This window comes from Pundamilia nyererei, unplaced genomic scaffold, assembly GCF_000239375.1.
Source record: "Pundamilia nyererei isolate P.nyererei 1_Seehausen unplaced genomic scaffold, PunNye1.0 scaffold00064, whole genome shotgun sequence".
Taxonomy (NCBI): Eukaryota; Metazoa; Chordata; class Actinopteri; order Cichliformes; family Cichlidae; genus Pundamilia; species Pundamilia nyererei.
In genome coordinates this window covers 240,896-265,528 of record NW_005187465.1, presented here as the reverse complement: position 1 = coordinate 265,528, position 24,633 = coordinate 240,896, and the positions used below count along the sequence as shown (strand labels likewise).

At 39.7% G+C, this 24,633-nt stretch overlaps 1 protein-coding gene across 8 annotated transcripts in view; it reads left to right on the top strand.

The window, feature by feature from the left end:
* Positions 1 to 2,552: 2,552 nt before the first annotated feature.
* nrxn2a (neurexin 2a) overlaps positions 2,553 to 24,633 on the top strand; it is a 127,816-nt gene continuing 105,735 nt past the window's right edge. For all 8 annotated transcript variants that reach the window (XM_013911484.1, XM_013911483.1, XM_013911486.1 and 5 more), the window contains exon 1: positions 2,553 to 2,936. The gene's annotated coding sequence lies outside the window, so the exon portion shown is untranslated. The remainder of the gene's footprint in view (positions 2,937 to 24,633) is intronic.

The window sequence follows — 24,633 nt, the reverse complement described above, 5'->3', positions numbered from 1 at the left end:
TATATATATATAATGTACGGTCAAGTGAAAAAGAAAGCACACACTCTTTTAATTCTAAAGTTTTGTGTAACAGCACATAAAGAAACTGTCATCCTTACAGGGTTCCACAGTCATTTAAATACATCCTCAGGTGAATAACACATGACATAAATACAAAATACAGAAGCTGTGTTGAAAAACTGAGCTCAAACTTATTAATTAAATATTAATTAAGATGGTAAATAGCAGCCAGATACCGTTAATGAAAATAGCTTCATTTACTGATCTTCAATAAGTGTGAGGACCTCTATAAAAGGGAAAGTTGGGGCAGTTTTTTGGTCTGGAGTATTCAGGTGTGTGTTAACACGATGCCAAGAAGGGAATTAGTTGTTGCTGTCCAGAATTCTAGGAAGGGTTATAAGAGAATTTCCAAACAACTTTAAATTCATCAATCTACAGTATAAAAAAGATTTTTCACACATGGAAAACATTCAAGACAGTTGCCAATCTTCCCAGGATTGGGCCGCCCAGCAAATTAACCTCAAGGTTAGACTGAATAATGTTCAGAGAAACTGCAAAAAAAACCAACCAAATATGACTTGCTTGGAAGTTCTGCCAGGAGAAAATGTCTTCTCTCTGAAACAAACATGGCAGCATTAGCATGACTTAGGTTTGCAAAGTTGCATCTGAAGAAACCACAAGACTTATGAAAAAATGTGATTTAGACTTGTTTTGCAGACACAGGACCATGGGCAGCTTGATGTCATTAAGTTGACCATGAACTCTTTCGTATACCACAGTATCCATCTGTGCAATCGATCCCACGGCTGCAAATCTACAACAGAATGTCTGAAAAAGAAAAGAATCAAGGTGTCGAAATGGCCGAGTCAAAGTCCAGACCTCTACCCGACTAACGTGCTCTGGTCCTCGGGAGAGCTGTTCATAAAGAAAACCCTGCAAACCTCAATGCAATAAAGCAATGCTGTAAAGAAAAGTGGGCCAAAATCCCTCCACAATGATGTGAGAGACTGATAAACTCATACAAAAACCATTATCTCAAGTTCTCAAAGTTCTTGCTGCTAAAGGTGTACAAGCTAGTGAATAATAAGGACATAACATGGCTATATATATGTATGTATGCATTGCTGAATTTCCCTCTGTGTTAAATCATGAACGTTGCTATATTGTTGGTTTTAGCAGCAAATGTGACCGTAAAAATATTCAACCCCGTTTTTACTCAGTTGGACTGAATTGTTTCACAGGTAAAAACATTTCAGCGCATTCATTATTCATTTGTCATCCTCAGATTCAAGATTGCTTTGATTTTATCTGTCTCACAGGGAAGGCTTAGTCCCATACTGGCTCACCTTAACAGGCTTTTAGAGTTTTAAATGGGTGAGTCAACCATCACCAATAAGTCAAATATTCTACACTTCACAGCATGCTGCATAGACCTGATGTAGGATAGTGAATACAGAATCAGCAGTTATAGAAAACTGATACGTGACCTCACTTTTTTCTTTCTGCACAAATCCAAATGTCCTCAGTTTCTCTGAATCCAATTCCAGCATGGAAAAGCAGCATGATTAAACAAAGGAGCTTGAAGTATCATCCAGAAAATGTACAGCTCACTCCAACATAATGAGGTTAAATTTTGATTTTCTCCACCAGAAGACTTATATAACCCTGTGTGAAGTCTTTGCAGTTTATCTCTGTGTTGTCTGCTTGTGTGTGTCTGTGTGTCTGTGTTCCTTATATAAAGCAAGCTGCCTTGCTTTTGTGCATTAAATGTACTCTACTACCTTTTTCATATCATTTTACACAAAAATCAACTTCAAAAGTTAAAACTTTTTTTTTAACTTTTCCCGCTCTTTCTTCTCTTTCCTGCCATTAATTTAATGTGATTTGAGCAGAACTAAGAATTACAGTGTAAATAAAGCTCACATCCATACTCGCTCACTTACAGGGATGATAGCAGCTTGAAATATTACACCCCAGCCTGCACACTGGTGTCACTGTTAACTTTGGACAGTCTTTTTTTTTATAAAAAACAAAAACAAAAAACTTTCCCTCAGAGCCATGGAAGTTTTCGTGCTTTAGTTGGTGGGGGGGAGGTGAACGTGGAGGGAGCCTGCTAATGTAGGAATGACACCACGGTGTGTTTTGTTACATGATGTCAAACAAAGATGGCAACTGGATGAGTAAGCTGCTCATTAAGGCACACATGGAGCTGTGGACCCTAGAATGGAGCAAGGGGACTAGTTTTAGTGGTGATGTGGGGGGGGGGTGACCACAATCCGATCATCTGTCTTGCTCAAGGACACTCTGGCAAGACGAAGAGACCTAAGGCAGGATCTGGTTGAACATTTGATTGAACCGCCTCCTTAAAAATAGGATGGCACTCCTATGTTGAGATATCCCACTTAATATGATACTCGTGATGGAAATTCCAGTTTACCTGCTTAAATATTGCAGGTTACATTTCTGTGGTTAAACGCCGTTTAATCCTCCATGGCAACGCTGCTGTTATAGTTTGATGGGAAGCGGGATTGGTCAACAGCAGCTGACCGCGCCCTCAACCCATATAAGCTACCTACCAAACTATTACCATCAAGTGTCGGGGGAATGACGGCTCTGCTGCCGCTGCTGCTGCTGCTGCTGCTGCCCTCGGTGCGGCGGAGGAGAGAAAGCATCTTTGTTTGTACAGAGAAGCTCTGGGCTTCCCTGCCCGCCTGCCTCCATCGACACAGCAACATTTGAAGATAAGAATATCCTTTCTGAAGACAGAGGTCGCTTATTCATCTGCCGCATTCATCTCTGCTCAATTTAGGATTTTTTTTCCCCCTTTCCCCCCTCCTCCTCTTCCTCCTCCTCTCTTCTCTCTCCCTCTCTTTTGCCTGGCTGGAATAATCAAACCCTCCCTGTATCCATGTGTCGGATCGCTGGATGATGCACAGGTAGGCTAAATGACACCGCACACCTCCTACACAGAAACGACCTTATGGACGGCGATAATTGGCTTTAAAGCGTGCTGCAGTAGAAAGCTACAAGACAAGCCGCGCTGTATCAGTGTCCGTGTGTTTTTATTTCTATTATTTTTATTTTGTTTTTCAATGTCAGTGGTCCAGAATTGTTTGCATTTCAATTCTTGTGGGGGGGCCATAGGCTGCTGCTGCTGCTGCTGCTCACCAATTATGGACACTTCTCCTGAGGTTTCTTTTGGAGATTTCACTTAAAGCAACGAGAGATAATCACATTTAAAAACCAAGCCGCCTTTCCCCCTCTCTCTCTAACGCTTTGCTTTTTTGTATCCGTGTTTACAGTCAGTTGAGGGAGGGTGGAGGAGAGGTATGGTTTCCAAATTCAACACGGTTGCGGTTGAGGTCGCTTAATTGCGTGCCGGCAGACATGCCCTGTGGTTAGGCTACAGCACATACAGCGGGGGCTTTTTCTTTGAATACAGGCTGCACAACACACACACACGCACACACACACACGCACAAGCCATTGTTTCATTTCGTCAGATGCCACATGCCGGGATGGCTAGGTATTAATTTTTTATATAAAAAAGTGAAGTTAAGGTGGTCTTTGAGTCATGCAGCACGCAGGGCCCTTGTCTCCGAAATGCTCGAGGTAGCCTATTTATTATTGAGAGGGATTTCATGTTCTGTGCCAGAGGACTGGCCAGTTTAAAGATAGGAGAAGGAGAGACAGGCAGACACAGAGAGGGAGAGAGAGAGAGGGAGGGAACAGTGGAGTAAAACAGTTGTCACATCCTTTGCATCCTCAGCAGCTTCACTTTAATATTATCTTTAAAACCTGAGAAAGTTGTGCACTGGAAATTATGATTATTGATATGTTTTTGATATATATATTTGTGTGATGAGAGTAGTTGCTCAAACCTGTAGCCCACTAGGCCTATTTATGCTCCCACAGGAATCTGCAGCTTCCACGCAGCAGGTTATGTAGCACCAATTAAGAAGCGTTGGCCGCTGATGAGGTGCTGTGGTTCAATTTGGAGCTTGTTTTCAAAAATGTATTTATTTTTTCCTCCCCTTTACACAATTGACAGCAAATCATCACCACTAACATACCACGCTGCATCTATTACTTGGATGAATGTGAATGAACAGAAACAGACACTAGTTAATCATCTGCTATTGTTCACTGGATTGCGTAAATTGCTGTAGTTCAGATTCTTAGTCTTGTAATTCAGTTTAATTACATCATCTTTCTTTTTTTCTTTCTTTTTGAGTGTCTTCAGTGCTGTCGCTTAAAATGGTAAGTCTAGGTCACAGCTGGATATTAGCCCCAGTAATTAGATTAATTTATCAAAAAAAAAAGAGGGGAGGTGCCCAAGATTCTGAGCTACGCTGCTGCTGCACATTTCACAGGAGTGCTGCTGCCCTCCCTTCACCCTGGAAACCAATTTGCTTTGCAAATTCTACTCCACCTGTAATCCAATCCATTTTGTTACTTGGTTCTCTAAAATCTAGGTATTTACAACTCAGGTAGCTGCATGAAAAATGCTTTTCACTTAAAGTAAGTAACCACCTGTGCTTGACTATCGTTGCATGCAATCTTTTAGCACCTCTGTTGTGGACAGCGCACAAGTGTTGCATCTCAGATTGCACATTTTCTCATCAACACTCTTAAATCCCTGCTGCTTTGGCTGACAGACTCATTTAAATGCTATGTTATTCTTTAGTAAGGCACTTGGTTTTCTTAAATGAGAGCTGTGTTGACAACAACCAAGGCTTGCAATGCTCCAAACCTGAACAATGGACTTATGCAATGCAGAGCATGACTTTTTGTGTATATAGTGTGTGTGTGTTGGGTATTTTTTTTATGATAATATTTCCAGGCAGCATTGCAACAGCAGGGTGTGTCACAGTCTTGCCTTTTTGTTTTCTATTTTAATTTCCCTTTTTCATCTTTTGTATGTGCAGCTTGCAGCAAATTTCCTGTGTTTATTTTTATAAGTTATCAGCTCTGTTTTGACACAGAGTATGCCACTGGCAATATTTTGCTCATCATTTAGTATTTTTTATGCCTTCGGTGTCATCTTTTCCCCACTCTTGTTGCTATAATCTGGCTCACAAGACATCTGTCTCCATTGCTGCTTCCAGTGAGACTTAAGGGTTTGGACAGAGAGTTAGTTTTTTTTTGTTAGTTTTTTTTTAATTGACGTCACAGCTGCTGTTACCCACATAATACAACCGGTATTAATTCAATTGAAAATAATATCAGAAATTATTTTATAGCTGTTAATAGTATTAAGCTGCATCCACATTACTTCACATTAAGCTTAATGCTGGAATGTATTTGAGCCATTATCTGTTAAAGCTGCACTTATTTGAATTTTTTACATTAGCATGGTGTCTGCTAAGTATGAAAAGGAAATTTAGAATTAAGATGTCGTGCCTAAAGCACCAGCCAATATGCAAAGAGAGATGGATGACTGGGTGACGTGAAGGAGGAGACTGCTTGAAATAACAACAGGGCAGAGTTGACATGGTGTGTGTGCGTGTGTCACAGCTCAATAGCTTCAGCGTGCATACTGGGGAAGTGGAAGTTTACAGATATTGTGCGGCATTGCGAATCGTGTCGCTTCCTCTCTATCATACCCCATCAAGGTCACATCCACAGACTGAAAGTGGTGGCCCTGGCCTTTTCCACTTCTGGCTCTGGCAGAGGAACGGGGCCCGCGGACCACTGCTGCTTCTAATCAGGGCTGACGCGTGACTCAGTTGCATGCCAGCTGCGCAGCCAAACAGGGATTATGTCCCTGGATGGTGAAGACAAAAAAAAGGTCACAGTTGAGATCTTTGTCTCGCTACACCTTTGGGGAGTTGGGGTTATTTCATTATTTGCGCATTATATTTAATGAACTTTGCTCAAATGACTGAAACAAAATACTTAAACAACTGAAATCCTACACACAATACAAGTCATACAGCCAGCAGTCCTATAGTCAGAGTTGGGAAATCAGCAGCGCTGTTGGTTAAGTTGCAATCTGGGTCATTGTGCCACTTGTTTTAAAGGGTAGCTGTAAGGCTGTAAGACAGTATTAGTCCAGATATGGACACTGAAATTTTGAAAAGTAAAATAATAATCTTCATATGTGGTGGCAACTGATTTAGAAAGCTTGATTGGTCTTGTTATATATCTGTGAAATAATTGACAGTGAAATTGCCCGTTATTTTCACCGCAGGTGGTACAGTAGGTGGAATGGAGCGGAAGGTGGTCTGTAATTTTCTGTAAGCAGAATGCTACTCAGGAATCAGCAAAGGTTGGTACACCAGGGCCTGTCATACTGGGAGGCGCCGTGACAGAAATGTTTTCTGAAAAGCTCAGCTGTAATTCATTAAATATGTGCATGACAAAAAAATTGCACCAGATCATATTTTAGCAAGACGGTGCAGCCATTATGAAGAAGGAATGACATTTGCTAGGTATTTCTTTCCGTTAGTTCTCATTAATGAAACGCTGTGAGACTGAAATTAGTTTTTTCTTTCTTTTTTTTTTTGGCTGTGCAACAAATAACGAAATGTAAAATGCTTATGTGCTGTTTTGGGGGGGTGGAATAACAGCTCGGGGAGAAGAATGAGGAAACCTCAAACTTGTGATGTTATCAGTTATGAAGTCTAGACAGTCTCTGGAACTAGCGGCACATTTTGACACTTTGTTTCAGGAGTATTGGTACATTTTCTGCTGCATAAAAGACGATGTTCTTGTACAACAGTACTCCCCCCTACCCCCCACCCCCACCCCCATTCCCTCCACCACCACTCTACGGTGCACACAACTTTTTTTTGTAATTAATGGGCTCCTAAGGTTGACACCACAGTCTCCAATCAGCCTCTGGCCTTGATTAAGAGGCTATTGTATTGCAGTAATAGCAGAGGAAAACAGAAGCGAAGTAAGTGTTCATAATCTCACAGTTTAACTTTGCATGGCACCGTAGTAATTCCAAATGAAAATAGCATAAAGAATAATGAGTTCTTGGAGTGCATATAAAAAAAACCCCTAAAGGTGATATTTATAATAAGCATTTACTGTTAAACTTAGGATACATGAGCCAGTAGGTGAAGAAAGCAGGATTGTTATTCTGCTCCATTCAGGTGTCTTCTGCATGTTCAGGAGTGTTGCAATACATTGCAAATTTATTTCAGCTCGTCCATCGTTGCTACCGTGTGACAACATGAGAAAAGGGAACTGCACTGTTACCCAAAATGTGCCCAGGCAGCATAATCAGTGCCCTTTGAGATATAAAACACAATATCACCCTGTCAGTACATTATGCAGTTACGGTGCTCAGAAAACAGCAATGCAACAAGATCCTGCTGAAATCTGGAGCAAAGAACAGAAACTACTCTCTGTGCTCCAGTTACTGTATCGTTTCAAATCTGCATTTTCTATCTAACCCATTGTTTGGCAACTTAGCAGGCACACCGTAATATTATTAGAGGTGTCTTTGTTTTCCTAATTCTGAAATATTTACAGTTCAGTGTCCCCAAACTGTGGATCTTTATTTATTAAAAAGAGCCAGTAATTCCTAGAATATCATCACATTTCTGCATATTGATATATTCTAAACTTGTGTGATCTTTTACTTTGGCGAGCCTCATATCTGGTTTTGCATTCCTAAATGCTTTAGTAATGAATGTCAAAGAAAAAAATAAATCAAAGGTCCAACAACAGACTGGATCCAATGCATTATTCATGAGAGCACTGGGTTAGCTTCTTTTACAGTACATCAGTGCCATCTTTAAATAAGTGTGCGCAGAAGCCTGTTTCTTCCACTAAAACAGTGATGACATGTGGAAGGTCAGACATTCACCTTGGCTGACTGTCAGTCTGGTACAGTAATACACATTATCTTCATCAGTGAGTCAGCCCATAATGTTGGAACTGAAAAAAAGGGGGTGGGTGGGGGGTTTGGGTCAGTGGGGGATGCTACAGTATGGCAAACTGAAATGTTTTGATTGAACTTGCATCAGATCTGTTGCCAGAGATGTCTGACGGGGCTACGGAGGTCTTATACTGTCTTAGTTTCAGATTGCTCAATGAATCTTTCTCTTTCATACCAGACATTACTCTCACCAGCAAAGGCATTAATCTTTTCAAGCTAATATCCACAGGACTCTGGCTTAGAAGGAATGTGAGCGCTCACGATGAAAGGAAGCTTATGTATGGGGAAAAATAGGAGCAGGAAACCTGGCCAGCCATAGTAAATTGCATTGTAACACTTGGGGTTAAAAGAGCAAAGTCTTGCAAGCTTTCGTTTCTCCTTCCTTATCATCTCACATTAAGGTGGATGACAGATTTATGTGGAGGCAATTGATCAGCTGCCTGACTGTCCATCCATCACGCTGATCTCTGCTGTGCCTGAACCAGGCCTGTCACACTCAGATGACCAGCGGACTGCAGCGTCGGGGATGGTGTGGTAAACACTGGGACAGTCATTTATTTCAATTCAATCTGTGTCTTCGGGCGTCTCTCATGGGGAACAGATTCATGCTAATTTGTTATAGTATGCATCGGAAATCTCATCTAATGCTGCATTGCAAAATCAATCTTATCCTTGCCTGAAGTGGCTGCTTCTATAAAGGAGTTTGTCTCTTGTGTCCTACCTGTATGAGGAGGCTCCATGCTGTATCAGTGTCAACATTCATTGGGTTTTAGTGGAGCTTTCTGATCCTGGCCAAGAAGCTGTTACCCAAGATTAACCCAGGTTGTTCTGTTGCATTGCTGGTGAAGAGGAGAGAGGAGTGTGTGTGTGTGTGTGTGTGTGTGTCTGTGTCTTGTGTGTCTTGTGTGTGAAGGAAAGAATCAGTGAATAGGATCTTTTCTTGCTCCCACTCTCCATTTTGTCTGGTGGCATCATTCTCAGGATGAGATGTGACAGCACTGGATGATCTAATCATGGATGTCATAGCATAGCTGCTTATTAACTGAGATTTCAAGGGCAAACATTTTCATCATTAGTAGTATGCTGTATAAATGGGTGAGCTCCACAAGCAAGTACAGTGCTGAATGATGGCTCCTGGTAATGTCACTGAAGCACAGGAGGGCCTTTGCTGTCTCATTAAATTTTTTGTGCATATATTTTAGGAAGCGTCTTTATGAGGAGCTAAGTTACAGAACCTACATTGCTACACAGTGCTCTACTAGAGGACCGAATCTCAACGGCAAATTAATTCTTCCTTGAGAGTTGAGAGGGAAGGTCCGTCATTTATAATAAAGATCTCTGGGGTTGCTTTCATGAGGGTTGTGTTTAAGAGTATTTGCATATCCAGAGTCTTGAAGAGGCACTCTGAAAGATGGGGGAATTCATAAAGTTGCACAGTAAGGACTTCAATGATCTTTGATATCGGCACTGTATCTGTTAGCTCACTGACAGTGTATTTTATCTTCACTGCTTTTGGATCAGTGTATTTTTGTGCAGATTGAATTAAAGTTCAGCTTTTTAGAAACCTCTGGTATCTCCCAATGAGATGTTATCCTTTGTTAGCCCTGTATGAGCTACAGCACACTGGTGAAAACCGATGGAACGCTTTCAGTATTTTGATTGGATTTGATTTTTTTGCATGTGAAAATGTTAATCAACAAGGCAATCATTTAATTAACTTTATATACAAATTCATGGTGCTGCCCTTTATTATCAGTGCTTGTATAGTATTAGTATTAGTAGGCTACAACTTACCTTGTGATTGTGTGAACAGCTAGTACTATTCAGAAGAGTGAAATGTAGAGATGCATTAACTGCAATTGTCTTGGTTGATGTCAATTGTTTTTAAGTGGGACCTGCAGATTTTTGGCACTGCCGATTTCTTTCTGAGTACTATAGCTACCAGCAAAACCAAGCAAAATCATATTTTTTCATTATTCAATATTTTTTGTTAATAAAACAAATGATAAAACAGTTTCCCCCATACTGCTCTGACTGAAAATTAAGTGCTCTGCTACTGGTAAGAGGTACAAGTCATTAGTTGCTGTACACCCATCTTTACCTGAAACATTTTCCCCCATAAAACAAAAGCAGTTGCAATAGATTTTTATAAGATAACAAAACAAGCATCAGTTACTCGTATTATTTTCCAATATGTTTATAACTTCCCCAGAACATCAACACTTATCTTTTCCTATCATCTTTCCTTATAACAGGGTTGATCCTTTGCTTATACCAAGCCTAGTGGCATGTGGTAACTCTAGCTAGCTAGCTCAGACCTAGCTAGCTTTTTTAGTATCTTTAAAATGTCCATTTCAGCTTGGTGAGTGTTATTTAAGTGTGCAATTAGGTAAAGGAGTTTTTCATGATGGTCCCCCATGTGCCTTAACTCACAGTTGGGCGCTTTCTAGCCAGTAACATGTTAGCATGTGGGCTATGAGTGTGCTGCAACTATTTGTCTGCATTCGTGTTGCACGTGCATTAAAGGTGACATACACGAAGTTGACTGGCCAGCCAGTCCTCTGATTCTGGTCCCTAGCTGGTGGATTGGTGTATCTCTAGTAAAATGGGGTAAAATAAATTATATAGTTCACAGATATCCAAACACATCCTCACTAATGCACACCCTCACATTATTTTAACATGGGGCTGAATTTGCTCTCAACAACCATTCAGACATGAGCCATTTTTCTAAAATGCCTGAACAGTGAAAGATTAAACTATCACAGGAATATCAAAAACATCCATCAGAATAAACTGAAAGATTTTCCCACTCATTTGTACTGTAGCTTACCTGTGTGAGATTGACAGCGTCTGACTAAATGGCGCTCTACGCCATTCTTTGCTCGTCCACACACATCAGTCATGTCATTGTATGCTCAAACTGAGTGGAGTGGGTGGCGAGCAGAAAATTGGAATCTTTTTAATAAAATAAAGCTTCAGACAAATGGTTCTCTTCTGAAACAATCTTGTATGTTTCTTTTTTTCCCCTGAAAACTGAAATATAAGTAGAAGAACTGAATGTTGACAGAAGATATGTCAGGACAAAAATCTGTCTAATGATGTTAGTGAGTCTTGCCTGAGCTGAGCTTCTCATAGCCACGACCCAACCTCCACCTAAGTGTGCGATGAAGGTGTTGCTCTGATCCCGCTTGGTTGGACAGAGACAGTGATGCAGGCTCATTTGCTGCATGTAAGCGAATAAGCTGGAAGATGCCTGCCGTCTTGTCATTTAAATCACATTTTTTTTGCTGTGGGAACCCAAGCAAATTGCATCTCAGAGGAAAGCATTTCAAATGGCATTACAGTTACAGCAGTGTAGCAAGCAGATGTGCATGGATTTTATCCCTACTACGCCTACAGTACATTTACATTTGCTTAATGAGGGTACTGTGAAGAGTACCATGTTTATGCTTGTAGCTAGTGTTACGTAGTTAGTTACCTAATTACCTGGCTTGCTGGTTTGTGAAAATGTCATCTGTTACAGGCCCTGTTCTACTGAGACAAGGGGAAACTAATGCTTGGCTGACACGCACCCAGTATGTATGGCCTACATAGTGTTGCAGCAGGTAGATAGATACCTTAAATTGGTTGTTCTGCCTGAGTGTTGTTCAAGCCAAAGGCCCATATCTGCTCATATTTATCACACTTAAATCTAAAGGTGCAGTAAAAACACAGTTTTTTCTCTTCAGGCCTGTGTCTCTAAGAGCTTTCCCAGCAAGACAAATTGGCAGATTGTGAAGAAAAATAAGGGCAAAGCAACAGCATGACTACGACCGTAAATGCTACGAAAGTGGCTTGATTGTTTCTGTGGAATATTTACAATTAAAATCAATATTTTCAAAAGGTGGCTTTCATGTCTGATAAAAGCAACCGGCGCAGCGCACAGTGTGAACAGCAGCCACAAACATCTCGTTTTTAGCACTGAAAATACTGGAACGTTTATACATCTCTTTGAATTATGCAACATATAAATCAGGGGGATAACAAGCTGACGCAGAGATATGAGTTAACGGTCAAGAAGAGGATCAAGTGGTTGATGAAGATGAGGATAATGACGGCCTTGTTGATGATGAGGAGTATATGCCTAATGGCAAGGGTGACGGTCGTGCGGATGCAGATGTTGATGAGGGCGGTGATTGTACCGCTCAAGCTTGCAGCTGAGCTAAAAAAGCATTCCACAAATACAAGAAAAGCAAAGCACACATAAAATCTCAATAGTAAACGCTTCTAGCTTGAAAAGGCACAAACGTGATACCTTAGGCTGGTAGAAAATTCAGAAAGACATATTTGACGATGTGTCTGTTTGAGGACTACAAGCATGTTTTTTTTTTCTTTAAAACGTTTTTCATTTAACAGAATGCATACCAAAGTCCAAATGCAGCTGCATTAAAAAAAGAATTCCGTGCTTTTGGAAATGCTTTGCCTATTTGCTTTCTTGCTGAGAGTGAGATGAGAAGATTGATAGCACTCTCATGTCTTTACAGTAAATATGAAACTCCTGCCAGCAGCCAGCTAAGTTATCTTACCACATAGTGCGGAAACAGGTGGAAAATGGCTACCCTGGCTCTTTTCAGAGGTAACAAAATATTCCTTCCAGCACCTCTCTGTAAAGCTCCCCTAAAAGACATGTTGCACTTAGTTGGTATGAAACCAAACTGTAGAAAATTATTTTGCTGTCAGCTACTGTCTAGGCTCCATAAAACTACTGCTCCAGGCTTTGCACTAAGTGAAGTTAGCCTGTTGCTGCTGATTATCTACACTGAAAAAGAAATCCATTTAAATAATGGGAAATGTCCCGGTCATTTTATCCCCAGCTCATTTGTCAGAATTTTATCGTAAATTGTAAAATTCAGTGCATTTCAAGATTTAAAGAAAAAACACCCATAAAAATAAAAGATTTTAAAATGGTAAATTGTTCTAAATCTACTATAGTGTGTAGTCTGCAGTGTACACTCAAAAAATAGATTTGAGAATTGTGTCACTTTTCTCATATTAGTTTTGATATAACAAGACAGCCAATGACCCTTTCTCTAAATGTTAACACGAGCAAGCACGCTGCTATAAAATACCATCTAAAATGAGGTTATTAGATAGGAGAAGCACCTGATAAGCCTAATACTGACGTTCAATATGAACCATGTTGTTTATCAGCTCATCTTTTATTTAGCAGGTGCAGAATCAGCAACTAAACGGCGTCCATCTCACCAGTGCAGCATCAGTTCTTGCATTTTTTTAAAATTCATCACCGTCAATAGCCAACTGCAAAAACGTACACTGCAAACCTGACACTTTTTGTTAACACATAAAATAAAAATAAGCAGTCCCTCATTGCTGATGAAATACCTCGATTCTCTCCCTTAGCCCACCTGCCAAAGTAGATGATGTGTCCTCATCATAAAAAAAGTAGGCCTAGATGTCATGTATGAGTAATTAAAGTTTCATGTTACACAAGCCACTATAGATGAGTGCATGCCCATCATAAAAGATTGACTCATTCCAAGGAAGCTGCCTCCAAAAAAAAAAGTACTGAGGAAAAACTAGAAGGGATGAAATGTAAGATTCATAAAGCTGGGAGAAGAAGAGAACGTGTTGTTTGCAACATGACATACATTTGAAGTTGGGACACTGTCATGCAGTGTGGAAAAATATGGATGCCACTAGGAGCGCTGAGAGCCTGGAACAGCAACACAGATACCCACAAAATGCATGAAAGAACACCAGGATGTTCCATTTACCAATTTACCAAATAATCATCTCTGCATTACGTTTGGGTTACAAACAGGATGAACTGTGTTAAGTGAGCAAACAGTTGCTTAAAACAAAAGCTGAGTGACAAAAAGGTAACGCGTGTGAAGAGAAAGAGACTCACCTAAGTGTCTCATGCACACTGCTGGGAGGAAAACGGTATCACTGGGGATGATAATTGGATGACACCAAATTAGAAGCTGGGAGTGTTTACACACTGTTGCATTTAATAAATGGAAAATGAGAACCCCTTGAGCATTTGACCATCAAATGCATGTGTAGATCTGCTTATTAGCTTTTATTTTATTGATAGTTTGATGGAAAAAGTAATGTCACTTTCATGTGTGTAGGAAATATGAAGCCACAGTCATCAGCAGCTATTATAGTTTGCATAAAGACTGGAAGTAGGGGGGGACACTGGAAGTATTGCTCTCTGATAAAAGAAAACCTTCCATTGAAAGGAAAAAATACAAATAATTGATATTATCCACTAACTGAGGGGGGTGGAAGTGGTTAACAAAAAGCTTTTAAATGTCCTTAAATCTAAACCACATGTCAGACAAACAACATAAAAGGCATTCAGTGCATAATGTCCAAAGCTGCCACAGTTTATTGCTATTCAAAGTCCAGGAAATTGCGCTTTAGTATCGTCACGCTCATGTCTTTCAACCATAAAAAAATCACTTTCCGTATCATTTAGTATTTGATCTATGCTTCAAACAAAGTGGCAAACGATCACGGAAATATATTAAAGACAGTTTGATTTTTATTGTTAAAAGCTGCGGACTTCTCTAAAGTACACCTACCCAGTAGGTGTAGCAGAAAAAAACAAGAGAAGAAAATAAACACCCTTGTCAAATTACTCACTCGCTCACCTCACGAATAACCTGCACTGGTTGCAAATATTGCAAAGTAATTTAACTTGACCTTTGGAAGGTAATGGAGCCACTGTTAACCATAAATTCAAGGATGAGTCGAGTGAAACGCGGCCACATAACAAGGGCTGAAATTCGTGAGACATTCACTTTGCTTTTATCTAAAGAGCTTCAGTAAAAGTCGTGGCATTAAGTAAAATGAAGTGGCTTTAATGAAACATTCTAAATATACATTTAAGAAACTGAATATGGGTCAACATTCTTGGATGGGTAACGGTTAGAGCATTTACATTTCACATTCTTGGTCTCCAGAGGATGATTTGTACTCACTTTTTTAGCCCCCAGCCTGCGCTTTACATTTGCAGTTTTTTGTGATTTACCGTGACTTTCATTGCATTTTACTTCTAGCTCGTTTGTGTGTTCAGTACTTTTTTTTTTTTAATTTGCAGTTTTATCAGCCTCAACAATACTTTGGGTTTAATTTAAACTACTAGGTCTCCAGGCTAAGGTGATGAATGTAGGCAGCATTGCAGATTACCATGTTATGTTAGCTTTGTCATTGTGAGCAGGTGAGCCTGCTGTCAGTAGCATTCAGCTATTCCTTTTTTCCCTCCTTTGTGTTGTCTCAGCTTCATTTCAGTCCTTTTTAATAAATGTGTAATTGATGAAATTAGGTAGATTATGTAATGTGAGATTATATATTGTATATTTTTTCTGCTTTTGAGCACCGCATCAAATCTGTGAAGGCTCTGGTTATGAGTGATTTTAGTATGAACTTAGTCTTTTTTACTCTTTTGATTCCTAGCAGACCTCCATTTCTGTTTATGAGGCTGCAGCTAAACTTGGTCCCATTATGTCTTCACTTTCTCTCCATCTACCTTCCGACCCCTCTAGTTGAGAGGATTCTATCTTTTCTGATTTGGATTTTTGCATTGCTGTGTTTTTACATTCAACAATACTGAATCTGCTTTTCAGCTTAAAAATTCAAAAACACAGTCTACATTAGCATATGTAATGCCCTTGCACATGTGGTTTATTGCAGTGGTTGTCATGTATGCCTGCAGATTGCATGTTGTGCCCGGTAAAGTGATGAAAATTCAGGGACCACAGAAAGTGACAACATATAGAAACAGCTACAACTTCAACGGGTGGAGCGTTCCTGGATTTAGATCCTACTTTTAGTATCGTACAAGGAAAACAGCTCAACAAAATTTTCTGCAGAGTAACAGCATCCATTACATGTGTCATCAAAATGACTTTAAAAGGTCACATTTTTGGCTTTATTTCTGGAAATTGTTGGAGTGTATCATGACATAGCCTCAATTATAGCATTTCCTGGCTTGGAATGAGAAAAGTCGATGTGGCAAATTTGTTAAGCTTATAAGGGAGGGTAAAGCAGGATCTTTCAAAATTGAAGATAGATCTTCTTCATTGTGAAAGACACTGAAAGAAACCAAAGAAAAACAGAAATGAGGGGTTGAATATCTCATAATGCAAGTCTTAATTAAGAAAACCTTCTCTTTGAGGCTGGTGGGGATTCACTGAGGAGTCGTTGGCATGCAAACACAGGAAGAATTCATTCCAACCCAAAACCCAGCAACAACTCACTGAGGCCACTTTTATATAGGCGCCTAGTAAACACAGTAAAAATAAAAGGAAAAAAAAAGCTTCATCTGGGCCAGACTGAGGTAGCAGCTTGTTTGAGTGATCCCACACAGCTGAGCAACCTTCTGTGGCTTCGTCCTGGGTGCTGTAGGGTGGAGGGCGGGTGCTGTCCTTGTAACTGCTGTAGGTCCCCAGGCAATATGAGTGCCTGAGTGACAACCCCCTGCTGCCTACCCCTCGCTTATATTTGCATTCATATACTATTAATAAACTTGAATTTCAGTGCAGCAGAATTTTCCCCTTTTTTTGCAAATGACCAGAACCTCCTTGAGCTTATACATCAAGAAAGATTTATAATTATTCATGAGTGTATTGATGGTTTATCCTCATAAATTTACATGAATGTGTACACTTTTGTGAATGTTATTTGAAGATACTCTGCTTAATATCACATGGGACAGACTTGAATGAAATAAATGTTATCGATTGGGTGTTTTTTTCTCTTCTGTCTATCGAGTAATGAATTAATCATCTTACTGATGCATATCTGTGAAGTAAAATCTGTCTTTGACTTAGCTGGTCTCCTATGTGCGTTCTCGCTCGTTTCACTGTGGAAAAACTAGTCTTCAAACTACTGTTAGTCATGTGACTTGATATAAGGGCTGCATATGGTGGTGTAGGAGAAGCAAGAAGGTGAAGAAGAGTGCAGTATGAAGGGAAGTCATGTTGAGCACATCCTTTGAGGCACACAAAGTGTGACCTGCTAATGAGATAGTTGATGATTCAGATCACATTTATGGCATCAAACAGCCTCACCCTGATGTTATCTTTGTGCTTTTAAAAGCAGTCGTGTCTGTTTATTTGCGTGTCTACCGTCTGTCTCTGTGCTGAATTTTATCTACTGCGAGAGAACCTCTGGCTTAGGAGAGATTTGACTGTGTAGTAGTATCTTTTTTTATTCCTTAAAATGTATATTCATAAGATAAAGATCATATTTTTGCCTTGAAAGATGGATGGAAATAGTTTTTTTTTTAGATATATTTAAAAACCCCGCAAGCTCAGATTTTTTTCAAGTCTGTTAGAAAATTGTCCATTTTTATTTTGGAAGCAAAAGTGCTGACACGCTGTGGACTTTTTGTTGAGCTTTAAAAAAACATGGCTGCTCACTCTCTTTGTCTGCTGCTGTATGCAGCAGTACTATCTCAGTGTGCGGAACAAGACGGTCCCTTGATGTCTGAGTTACTCAACTACAGACTATTCCTGATAAATACCAGCACTCCTTTTTTTTTTGTCTCCCCATAGAGGAACAAACGTCTGAAAAGAGGCATCCATCTGTGTCTCACGGTTATTTGAAGGAATCAATTCGCTGTTACACTCTGTAATTACTAAAACATGCAACTAGACAGATACATTAATGATTCATTATGAGACAACAAACAAAGCAAAACAATTTTTTTTTGTCTACAGCTCTTCCATTTATGAAAACCTATGCTAAAATGGCAACAAAGCAAAAAAAGGAAAAAAAACCCAAAACGCAATTAATGACAATGTATTTTAAAAGGAGAGCTTCAATCTTCAATCCAAACTAGATCAAAGAAAAATTCCTAGTGTATGTAGGTCAAACCCGTCTTTGTTTCACACCAGGCCAGATTCGATTTTACTTCAAAATTGGTTAATTAAAAGTGTGTATCATTACTGGTGTCATTGTTTCCGTCTGTAATTTAGAGTAATTCTGCGCTCACTGCTCAGGTTTTCGTGTAGTTTCTTCACTCAGAAGAAATGCTGCTGTGCATGACAGCCAAACTTAAGACCATGAACTTAATAGGCACAGAACAGACAGAATTATGTGGAAGGGTTTTTAGCAGCATTAAATAATCTTATATCGTTTAGCATTTGCCTCCACAGTCTGGTGCATGCCACAAATTTCAATATGCTTTCTTAGATTAGAGCATTCTTTGAAAAAGCTGGGATAAATCTTCCTTTGCACTTACTGTAAATATCAGCAGGTTTGACTGTGCTGTAACAAAGAAGGTACAGCACTGTGCAAAAGTCTTGTTTCATTACTCATTTATTTATAATTTAATAGCAATGAGAAATACTTTTTTTGCAATGTTTTAAAGTGGTCTCGAGCAGTAGTTCTAAATATCAGTGCTTTTCTTTGGGTGTTTGCTGCTTTTTTAACTTTATTCATTTTCATCCCAGTTCTTGTACCTGACCACTTTTATTTTCACAATTTTTTATCATTCAAGCAAAAAACAGACAGCTTACTCAATGTGATGAATCAGTGTTGTGTCCACACATAACAGACACCCGAAGAACCAACTTTAAATTGTATCTTTACAATTTGTTTCTAGCAGCCTGTCACAAACACACATCATTTGTTCCTTTTTCTTTAGTTGTATAGAAACGTAGTTGTATGGAACGATAACACAGTTTGACAAGCATAAAACAGTATTTTTGCACCAACAAGGTGATTCCCAAAGAGCTGTTAGCCAAAACCTGGCATATCTCATCATTGAGTGCAGTGTGTTTTTAACAAATGCAAGAAAAATGGAAAAATGGACAGTTGGAGGATAAAAGATGAAGTGAAAGGCCTCAAAAACCGTCTGCAATGGTGCAATATCTAAAAGTCATGTCCTTAAGAAATAGGGAAAATATCCAGCAAAGACCTTAAAGATGCATCTGGCCCTTCAGTTGATCCATCTGCTGTTCCCTAAAGCCTCATCAGAAATGGTCTCAGTGGAAGGGTGGCTGTCAAGAAGCCATTCTTAAGGAAGGGAAACAGGGAGAAAAGACTGGAGTATGCCAAACCCGAACAGGTTTTATTTGGTGATGAATCCAAATTTGAATGTTTTAGTTCAAATTGTCATCAGGAGAGAATGTTCAACAATGTGTATTTATAGCCTGTAACAGTGCGGGGGCTCTGTCATAGATGATGGCTACATTTTCAGCCACTGGTGCTGGAATTTTTGTCAAAATTGATGGAATTATGAGCATATAAAAGTATTATCAGATTATGATCCATAATGCATTACCATCTGGAAAGCTGACTGGCAACAGCTTTATTTTTTAGCATAACATTGGCAGTGTGCAGTGAAATCATACCTGAGTATAAAAAAACAACCCATAGTGGAACACTATCAGGCATGGCATGGCCTCGCCAGAGCCCAGAACTCAACGTTATTGAAGCAGATCATCTCGACAGAGAACAGAACAAAAAGGCAGGCTACATCCAAACAAGAGCTTTGAATATCTTTCAAGAAGCCCGGAGAATTATTCCTGAAGACTAATAAATGAGGGAACTTGCCTTATAAAGGCGGTCAACCTTACTAGCATTGTAGAAACTTTGTTTTTGCCTTTTCTGTTATATTTCTATTTATTTCGTTTAAAGAGATAGCTGTCCTTTTCCAGGCACAATATAAAGAAATGAGGGGTGGCTCAAGACTTTTGCACAGTACTTCAGAGTAACTCCAAATAACCCCCATCACCCTAATAGAGACTATTTCTAGAATGGAATCTTACATCAACATAAATACTTAATGAGATATTTGCAATTCACTTTGGTAATTAATATCCGAATTTATGCCTAATTTTGCTTCCAGCATCACTCAGAGGATTACAGAGGTGTAGTAGGAAGTCAATATTTGCCAGAGTGCTTTCACTAGGTGCACAGACCCGTGCCACAAGTAGATTGGGCATGCATATTGAGTGCAGTTTTCCTTACATTTGCTTCTATAGGCCTATTGGAATTGTTTTCATAGTCTAGCAGGCTCCATTTGGAGAATGGCTGAATATTCAACCTCCACTGGTCCTCTAATAGAAAAAAATGATGGATGAAAAGAGAGAGCTAAACAGCTGGAGAAAAATAACCATGTGGTACATTAGGTGCAAATGCAGGACTCATTGTCATTGTAACCCAAGAACCTGCTCAGATAAATTCTAGATAAGAGGAATAATTTCAGAAACATTTGCAGTTCACTGAAGCGTGAAAAAGAAACCAATCACTGCAACAGAGGCATACTCGAAGACAAGAAGACCTTGAGCTCCGTCTAAATGCCTCAGTGACAAGCAAACACAGACTCCATGTATGATTAAATGAAACATACCATGCAACAGAATATCAGGCTCACTTTTTTGCAATCTCTTGCAGGTTATTCTTAAGCATTTTCCTTTTGGTAACTTCGCAGTCGAACTCCTGTTTTGCTCTTTCACCTGCTTATTCGGTTTATCCAGATTCAAAAAAATTGCTTTAAGCTCACCGCTGTGTTCGCTGCCATAATACTGAGTATCACTATGATCCCTCCTGTTTGGTGTCAGCTGTGGAGTCAAGAAAAACAGTTCAGTCCTATCCCTAGCAAGCCTGTGTGTGTGTGTGTGTGTGTGTGTGTGTGTGTGTGTGTGTGTGTGTGTGTGTGTGTGTGTGTGAGAAATCTGTTCACGTTCAGGCAGTAATTGCTGAACCTGTAGCCTCTCTGACCACTTCTCTGTCCTTCCTCAGGGTATCAGGTTGACTTTTACTACCAGCAAGTCATTCATGCTGAATTTCTTTAGCAGTGCAGTGCTGGTTGTGACCCTGATGTGATCCCAAATGTTCCATTTAAGAGAATACAGTATCTAATCTGTTAGGAAGAGGAAGTTGGATTGGAGGTTTTATGTGGCAACCCCATTACTCTCATTTTTTAATGATCAGTGCCAGTGGCTTGTGATTATAGACTAGGATACCAGCAGCAGTGACATTCCACATAAGTCATTTGGTAACTCATCTTTATTCTCACCATAGGGATCATAAGGCTAGACCACAAAACAAAAGTGTTGAATATCATGCTAATGTATACAAATGTCCATTGTAACAATTACTGAGCCAATTACATGAGATTGATACTGGATCCCTCCTTTCTTTCCTTTTTTTTTTCTTTGCTTCTTTTTTCTTCTTTCTCCCAACTAAACAAATTTTCTGTCTGCTGAATGGAAATGTAATACTCTTATTTTCACAGGCCACTTTGGTATTATTTTTTCTGTACTCTGCATCAACTCTTGAGTCATCGCCACATCTCTCACATTTCTACCTGTTACCTGTTATGTTTATATTTATTCGGATGCTTCGTGGTCGCCTCGCTTCCTCCTTTTTCTGCTTTAGCAGCTCTGTGGGCCAACATTGCGTTTTCAGTGTGCAACACGTCCCTGCACTGTCTTTTCTCCTTTATTTATTTTCTTTTATTCGGCAGCACTCAGGCTATTTTATTATTTATTATCATTTTATTTCTCACGACTTAAAAAAAACCCTTCACTCAGCACGATGGAATATAACATTTATTAATATTATTATCGGCTATAGATAATAGTGTTGTTTTTCCTTGTTGCCGCAATTGAATTGTCAAACGCCACGCCACATTTATACCCACACCTACTGTCTCTTCCTGTCATGCCTTTTTTATATTTTGAATTGGTGCTTTTTTTAAATTTTATTGCCACTCACCCACTCACAATTTGTCTGTCCTAAGCACGCACGCACACACATTCTTTTCATATCTTAGTGAAGACATCTAATTGACATCATGCTTACCCTAATCCTAACCGTCAAGAATGAATGCTTAACCCTAACCCTCAGCCTAAATCTAACCATAACCTAATTGTAACCCTGACGCTAAAACCACATTTTGAGCCTCAAAAATGCCTTCAAACTCGAGGGGATGGGTATTTTGTCCCCATAAGTCACTGGTGGTCCCTACAAGTATAGTGGCATGCCAATTTTCTGTCCTCACAAAGATGTCTACGTACACACACGCACACATACATGCATTCAAACCTCCTGACATAAGCTGGTGTGCTGTATTTGTCATGTTTGTTGCATATTTGTGTCCTTGATGCATTTCTGCAGTGTATGTCTGAACTATGTGTTGCAAGAAAAGAAGAAAAACCAGCAGATGTTAAAAAATAACTATTAATTTGTGGGCTGTGTTGTAATAATTTACATTTTATCCATAAGATTTTTGAACAATGTTTACTTTTAAGTACGTTCATTAGCACCAGCTGTGTAGGCTGGAGTAAAACATGGTGCATTTGTAATGTGTCTCGTCCACCCACTTCCCACAATGATTGACCAGCTGTGCGCCTCTTACTGGAGAAAGAGGTCGGGGTATGAACTTCTATCTCAAGCTGTGTTTTACTCGGGAGAGATTGTCTGAAAATGTGCAGCTTTATTCCCCATCTCCACTGTCTACAGCAGTTGGCTTTTCTCCCCAAATTTGTGTGTGGTGATTTGGAAAAGCTATCAACACACTGAATATTCATTAAGGTTGAACTTTAGTTCATTTTTTTATTTAATTCACAAACGAAAACTTTATGACCAAGGCTTTAGTCATAGAGATTGTCATATAACCTTCAGTCTACCTGGAATGTCTGATGCAAAGTAAATAGTTCTGTGATTGTATATCTGTGGTAGTTTATAAAGTGAGCATTATTTTAGGTCACTTTTACACCTATTGTTGGTTTTCTCTGGTCGGAATTAGTTGACGAGTTTGTAAATTTGTAGCTTTTTCCTGTGGTTTGGTTTGTGAACTCCAAAGGGCGGGAGCAACAAAAGTAAATAGATGAAGAAGGTGCTGCATTCTGGATTATTGGAAAACAGAATTTACGTTAATTTCACGGCTAGTTGCTGGGCCTTTCCACATCTATAGTACTTTCCCACAATTAGAATAGAAGCGTACATGGCTACGGGATGTTTTTAGCTCAGACTTGTAACGTGTGCCTGGTAGTTCGTTCAGATGTGAATCAAATCACATTCAAACCATAAATGGACTGCTCTGGAGTTTGTTTGGAACCGTACCAACACCACCAAGGGTCTTGGTGTGGTTGTTTTGGTCCGAGTGCAAAGACTGCGTTCAAACAAAGCACAAACAAACCACACCAAGGGGGGAAATTAACCAGATTTCCATTTAAATGGACTATACAACTGTACGTGTGAGAACAACTTGAGAAAACAAACCAGAATTCTTGAAGATGATATATGTAAGGATAAAAAAAATTGTGTACTAGTAGTTTCATGTACACTCACCGACTAGTTTAGGTACACCTTGCTCGTTCTAGGTGTGACACTATTTCCCCTTCCGAACTGCTTTAATTCCTCATACCACAGATTCAACAAGGTGCCGGAAACATTCCTCAGAGATTTTGGTCCACATTGACATAATAGCATCACACTGTGGTTGCAGATTTATCAGCTGCACATCCATGTTTTGAGCTTTGTGACATGGTGTATTATCCTGCTGGAAGTAGACATGAAAAGATGGCTACACTGTTGTCATAAAGGGACGGACAGCAACAGTACTGGGGTTGGCTGTGGTATTCAGACTCAGGTGGTACAAAGGGGCCCACAATGTGCCCATCTGCTTCATGGTTCAATGTGTTCTTCTGCATAGATTGGTTGTAACGAGTGGATCTGAGTTACTGTTGCCTTTCTATACCCTCCAAGCAGTTTGCTGTGTGACCTCTGGCATCCAAAACGCATTTTCTCATGCTTCAAAAATGCTCTTTTCTGGACCTTTCTCTGTAAACCCTAGAGATGGTTGTGTGGGAAAATCCCAGTAGATCAGCACTTTCTGAAATACTCAGACTAGCCCATCTGGCACCAACAGCCATGCCCTGTTCAAAGTCACTAGAATGACATTTTTCCCCATTCCGATGCTCGGTTTGAACATCAGCAGGTCATCTGCCTGAAGGCATTGGGTTTACGTCATGTGACTGGCTGATTAGAGATTTGTGTAAACAAGCAGCTGAACAGGTATACTTAATAAGGTGGCCAGTGAGTGTATTTAACTGATACGATTATGTATGATGATCAAAAGCAAACAGTACAGCAGTGTCTCTTTGCCGTTGTATTGATAATAAAATGTCAGTGATGTTTGGTGGCGTTTCACTTCACCATAGCAATATACTACATCATGTTAGATGTATGCATGTAAGAATTATGCTGTATGCGTCCTACTTTTATGGTATCACTACTTATTCAATGTTTTTTTTATAGACAGAAAAGTATGACAGCAAAATAATTTTAGTTGTCAGAAAAAAGAACAACAAGAGCTCAAAAATTTAGGGCAGGTGAAAAGAAAGGCTATTGTTTTCTGCCACGTGAACCAGTGACAGTGCAGACAGACCTTGGTAGATTCCATGTACCAGTCTTCTTCCAGTGGTGGAAGAGAGAAGTGTATAATGTATCTGGTTTTGCCATCAAATTGGCTCGGGGCACCACTAAACGAGATTAATTGAGCACCCCGAGTGGCTCCCAGACCAGATTCTGACCCTGATGGGTAATTAGCCTGTTGCTTTTAATGAAGAAAGTGCATGTTACCCAGTGAGGAAAGCCATTAAAATTTACAAGCTTAACTGTAAGCACCTTGCTTAGACATTGAGACGTCGTTATTTTGTGATCAATAGTGAGGCCTATTTGAAGAGGGAGTAGCTGACCTAGGTCCA